Source organism: Nannospalax galili, unplaced genomic scaffold (assembly GCF_000622305.1).
Source record: "Nannospalax galili isolate Female #2095 unplaced genomic scaffold, S.galili_v1.0 scaffold1402, whole genome shotgun sequence".
Taxonomy (NCBI): domain Eukaryota; kingdom Metazoa; phylum Chordata; class Mammalia; order Rodentia; family Spalacidae; genus Nannospalax; species Nannospalax galili.
Genome location: NW_008348453.1, coordinates 1,292,945 through 1,299,198, shown reverse-complemented (window position 1 = coordinate 1,299,198; position 6,254 = coordinate 1,292,945). Strand labels below are relative to the sequence as shown.

Below are 6,254 nucleotides of genomic sequence, written 5' to 3'. Positions count from 1 at the left end.
ATTTCTTTCTTTACTTATTTATTTTATTAAAACAGAATTTTGCTATGTAGCCCTGGCTCATACAACTCACTAGGTAGTCCAGGCTGGTTTGAAAGTCATGGAAAACCTTTTGCCTTAAAAGTGTTGGAATTATATGTGTGCACTACCACACCAGCTTCTCTTTGTATCTAAATAATCAGTAAGACTTATGAGTTTTTGTGGGCTTTTTTGTTTTGCTTTGTTTTGTTTTTGTCTTTTTGAGACAGGGTCTCCCTGTAGCCCCAGCTGGCCTGGAACTCACTATGCTATGTAGACCAGGCTGACCTAGAACTCACAGAGATTTGCCTACCTCTGCCTCCTGAGTGTCGGAATTAAAGGCATGCACCACCACTCCTGGCTAGACTTATTAGTTTTATTCCCAAACTATTTCTCAATAGTTTGTACTTTCTCCATCTCTACTGTCACTACCCTGGTCTACGTCATTATTAAATACTTTCATTTAACAAGTTATATTCAACTCCCTGCACCATCTGACAAAGAATTCCAATCCATTCAGTACCTATCATGAGCCATGAACTATATGTAAGATGCTAAAATGTCATGGTTTAAAAAAAAAAAAAAAAGATTTGTTAATTTTAATTTTATGTGAATGAGTGTTTTTCCTGACTCTATATATGTGTAGCATGTGTGTATATGATGCCTGCAATGGCCAGAAGACAACATCGGATCCCCTGGAATTGGAGTTACAGTTGTTAGCCACCATGTAGGTGCTGGGAATCAAACCTGAGTCCTCTACAAGAGCAGCTAGTGCTCTTAACTGCTGAGCCATCTCCCCAGCCTCAGAATTTAGTGTTTCAAAGAGCCATTTGCCTGGATCACTTAAAAAACTGGTCCAGGCCAGGTGTGGTGGCACATGCCTTTAGTCCCAGCACTCAGGAGACAGAGGCAGGTAGATCTCTGTGAGTTCAGGGCTAGCCTGGTCTACATAGTGAGTTCCAGGACAGCTGGGGCTACAAGGAGACCCTGCCTCAAAAAGACAAAACACACACACACACACACACACACACACACACACACACACACAGAGAAAAACTGTTTCCAGCTGGGCAAGGTGGCACATCCATGTACTTCCAGTACTTAGACAGAGGTGGCAGGCAGATCATTCTTGACTCCATATCAAGTTCAAGGCCAAACTAGATTATGTGACAAAACAAACAAGGAACAGGTCTCCTTACAACCATTCTATCAGCTATTGTGATGGCTAATCTTATGTATCAGCCTAAATGGCCTATGAGATGCTCAGACAGCTGGCAAAAACATTATTTCTGAAGGAGTTTGTGAGGATGGTTCTGGAAAAGACAAAATTTGAATGAGTAAGTTTTGTGCTTTATAGATTCTAGTGTCCCCCAAAGTGTTGATCTCTGTGTTAAAGGCTGAGTCCTCCCCTTGGTTCTATTGAAAGGTTGTGGAATCAGAGCTGGAGAGCTGGCTCAGAGGGTAAGGGCACTGGCTGCTCTTGCAGAGGATCCAGGTTCAATTCCCAGCACCCACATGGCAGCTCACACCCATCCTTCCAGGGTATTCAACGCCCTTTCCTGGCCTCCACAGGCACTGCACAACACGGTGCACTTACATGCAGGCAAAACACTCATACACATAAAATCCAAAAAAAGAAAAGAAGGAAGAGAGAGAGAGAGAGAGAGAGAGAGAGAGAGAGAGAGAGAGAGTTGTAGAACCTTTAAAAGGTGGGTCTAACGGAAAGAGGTTTGGGAGCATGCCTATGGAGGGGATACTGGGACCTGAGTGTAGTGCTGTCCTCTCTTTGTTTCCTACTGCCGTGAGGTGATCAGCTTTGCCTACCACCCTCTCCCACTGTGGTGCATTTTTGGCAGTAAGCCTAAAAGCAACAAGCAAACCAACAAGCAAACTGAAACTTCTGAAATTGTGAGCCAAAATAAACTTTTCTTCCTTGTACGTTTATTTATCTCAGGCATTTGTTATAGTAACAGAAAGCTAATTAACATACCGAGTAAGAAGATCTATCCATACCAGCGTGGGTGGGCATTAAGCATCTGCAGAGGGCCTGGATGGAACAAAAAGATGAAGAAAGTGTGAATTTCCCTCTCTCTCCTGCCTTCAGACTTCAGAATTTCAGGTTTGCACACTTTAGTACTCTAGGACATATGTCATTGGTCCTTCTAGTCCTCAGGCCTTAGGCTCACTTTGAATCATACCACTAGCTTTCTTGGTTTTCCAGCGTGCAGAGGGTAAAATATGGGACTTCTCAATATTCACAGTCATGTAAATCAATTCTCATAATAACTCACATATCTATGTGTATTCTTTTGGTTCTGTTTCCCTGGAGAACCTAAAATATCTTGCCATTCTACTTTCCATAGATCTAACTAGCTCTTATACATCAACAAGAGTAACAACCCATTAGGGAAAGTTCAAACTGCAAAAATAGACAATTCACAAAGTGTGAACAAAGTGGTCATAGAAAAATCACAAAAAATAGGAGAAAAATATAAACAAAGCAATGAGCTGTAGATTGGCAAAATTAGGAAAACTGATTATGCTCACTGAAATGAGTACTCATCTGAACTTGGGGTAGTGGCATAAATTTGAACTGTCTCTCTGGAAATAGTTTAGCAATGTGCAGCACAATATAAAGTGTGTGCCTCTTAGAAGACTCATCTCATTTCCAGAAATGTGAACAATTCAATAATTCAACATAGGTATACCCAAGAATGTTCACTGTATTCTTTATAATAAAATTAGAAATAAATACTTGCTGAAACACTGCTGGGGATGGTAGCTCATGCCTGTAACCTAGAACTTTGGAGTTAGAGGCGAGAGGATTTAAGAATTCAAAGTCATCCTACATAGTGAGCTCCAGGTCACATGAGTTATACATTAGATCTTATCTCAAGAAAACAAGAAACAAAATAAAATTTAGCAAAACAACTGTGTTCTTGATGCTGAGAGTAAAAGAAAATTAAAAAGAGACCAAGAGGTGGTGGCTGCTCTCACAGCATACATTCCAAGAGTCAGAAAGACGTTAAACAAGAAGCAACTAAGATGCTCCAAAGAGGTGGCAAATGCTTTGGAGACATAAGACCTCCTTAGAGGAGCTGTAATACAATAACCAGGGCAGGGGTATCTTTAGATAAAGGAGGCAGGAAAAGCCTCTGTGAGCCAGGGACATGTGAAACAGAGTTAGTTTCCCCTAAAAGCTACAGTTTGAAAGTAGCTAAGAAGTCTCTTACATATCTTCAGCCTGAGCATATATAGGAAGGGTGGGCATGTGCTTAGCTGCCCTATAGGAAATAAAACAATCTTCTGATAATACTGAATCAACAAAAGTATACCTGGTTAAGTTGTCATTTACAAGCCAAAGAAGACGCTCATAACAAGCAAGAATATAGAAAATTTAAAACATATCATCCCTTCCCTCGGAAAGGGCAATTAAGAAAAGATCAAACCGACCAAGAGGAATGAAGAAACCAGGGCAGAGGAGCTAAAGGAACACTCAACATCAGGAAAACAATGGAGTGATGACTTCAAGGTCCTGGGGGAAGAACAGGAAACTCACGAATCTTATTCCCAGCCAAATCGTCCTTCAAGTACAATACTAAGGGACATGTTTGGATAAATGCTTCTGTTCTAAAAGAAGCTGTACTAATGGACACTCCATTAGCAACTTGTGTTAAAGACACATCAGTTTTGCAATTAAGCAGCAGGGTGTACCTTTCTGGTATGGAGATGCTTGTGTCTGTCAGTCCATCCCCCACCCCAACCCTATGTTGAAATTCAACTTTTAATTGGATAGTATCAGGAGGTAGACATATTGTGAGATAAAGTCACCTAGAAAAGAGACCTTAGCTTCCACCAAGTAGGATACAAGATGTCACGAGTCTCTAACTAAGATTGCTGCAACTCTATTCTCTATAGACCCTCAAGAAAACCCAATGAAGTTCACAACCTGAAACTGTGAGACATAAATTCTTATCATCTATAAATCACTCTATCTATGGTACTTTGTTTTGGTGGTGATATATGTATGGGGTTGGGGGATGTTTATTTTCTGAATCAAAGTAGCCCAGTTCCCAGGTCAGTCTTGAACTCCATGCATTCTAGGCTGGCTCCAAATTCCTGATTCTCCTGCTTCAGCTTCCAGAGTACTAGGATTATGGCACGTGTCCCTATGTTTTGGCACTTTGTTATGGCAGGCCAAACTTGGACATTCTTTCAAATATATCTTTAAAACTGTCCTGAGCTTATGGAAAGAGCATATGACTGCTATTTTAACTTTAGTTTCTTATTTAAAAATGAACTTGAGCCATTTTTCGAATGTTTACTGGACATACTAATACTGGACATATTGTCTGTGACTTTCCTAATTCGTACTCTGTGACCATAGGGGGTTGCTATTTCCTTATTCATTATTAGTTATTATTATATTGGGAGCATTAATCTTTTAATTATAGATGTTGCAAATATGTCATCCCATTCAATCATGTCCTGTAAATTTGTTTATGCTGTTTTTCATTCCATACTTCAAAATTTTTAAATTGCTTTGTTTAAATTCTAGATTTTCTGTCTTACTTAAAAGAGGAACATTTTGTGGACATAGGCATTTAATCCCAGCACTCAGGAGACAGAGACAGGCGAATCTCTGTGAAATCAAGGCCAGCCTGATCTACATAGCAAGCTACATAGCAAGTACCAGGCCAGCTGGGGCTTCAGGGAGACCCTGACTCAAAAAGACCAACAACAACAAAAAAAGAGAGAGCATTTCAACCACAAGATTGAAATTTTTCCTTTATTTTCTTTTATTCTATAACTTTATCCTTCATCTTTTTCACTCACATTTTTACTTGTCAGTCATATAAGCAAAGATTATAAAATTTAGATGACCAAATTCACCAAGAACAAGTTCAAAGTATAAACCAGAATTCTAGTTGATTTACAATAGAGATTCAAGTCACAATAGAGATAAAAATTTTTACTGAGGAGAATGTGACCTTGTCACAGGCAACTCCACCTGGTCTGTAGTACCCAGAAAGTAAGGTTAGTAAACTAAGCTGCTGATAGTCTTTCTGTAATTAGTAATAACAGAAGAATATTTCTCTCATATCCAAGATGCAGAGAAAGCAGGTACTAGATAAGTCAGACCTACATGAGGCAGAACTTCTCATCAGCCAGAGGAAATAAGTAGCCCTAAGATTCATGACTGAAATCTTCAGGGTCCTTACTTCCAGAACCTCTCTCCTGTGGTTAGGATGCAGTCAGGATGGGTTTCTCTGTTCCAAGTTGCACCATAGACCACATTGAAGCATTCTTTCCTCAGATGTGTTATTATATCTGATTCATAGTCAAATAGCAGTTCCCAAGGGCCCAGGGGACTTTGGGTTCCTTTCATTACCTGTTGATTAAGTTAAATTCACTCAAGAATATCTATATTGGTGAGCTATCCTCGATAACTACACAGCAATTTCATCTAGGAAAATAAGACAGACTTTTAAAAAAGAGTCGAACAATATAAGACTGTATATAACAGATGAAAAATTGACAGTACAAGAGAGTTACTAAAGACTTTTAGGGCTGGAAATGAGTGATGAAGGGGATGAGGAGATCGTGTTTGTCAGTCACATGCTGGCGAGAGCTGAAGCCCCAGCACAGGAGACCGTGAGGGCAGGAAGACTAGGCAGGAAGTGTTTATAGCCATCTCCACAAGGCCAGCTCCCAATTCGAGATCTATAACAGGTTCATCTCATTGGTTGTTAGCTACCTTGTGAGTGCTGGGAACCCAGCCCAGATCAGCATTCAGTCTATTTCTTGTGCCAAAATATTGCTTATTTTGATAATCTACCAATGTTATTAATTTGGCTTAGCAATATTTTCTTTGGTAGTAATACAACCACTTATTGAGGAGCCACATTTTAAAACTTTATTTTATTATTTTTATTTTATGTATATGAGTATATTACCTGCATGTATGTAAATGCACATGCGTCGTGCATTGCCTGAAGAGGTCAGAAGAGGGTGTTGGATTCCCTGGAATTGGAGTTACAGATGGTTGTTAGCTGCCATGTGGGTGCTAGGAATCCAACCCAGGTCCTCTGCAAGAGCAATCCGTGCTCTTAACCGCTGGGCCATCTCTCCAGCCTGCCCCCTCCCCTTTTTCTTTAAAGAAAGAAAATAAGTTTTTTTAGGACACTACAAAGATCAGCAGGTATGGCAGTAACAGAAGTCTACCAAGACTCTTAATA

General features: G+C 40.0%; 1 long non-coding RNA gene across 2 annotated transcripts in view; it reads right to left on the bottom strand.

The window, feature by feature from the left end:
• Positions 1–1,059: 1,059 nt before the first annotated feature.
• LOC115072401 overlaps positions 1,060–6,254 on the bottom strand; it is a 44,430-nt gene continuing 39,235 nt past the window's right edge. Inside the window, exons 3-5 of one of the 2 annotated variants that reach the window (XR_003851456.1) lie at positions 5,973–6,039; positions 2,006–2,062; positions 1,060–1,328 (exon numbers count right to left, since the gene is read on the bottom strand). This is a non-coding gene — a long non-coding RNA (uncharacterized LOC115072401). The remainder of the gene's footprint in view (positions 1,329–2,005; positions 2,063–5,972; positions 6,040–6,254) is intronic. The other variant, XR_003851457.1, reaches the window with a different exon arrangement.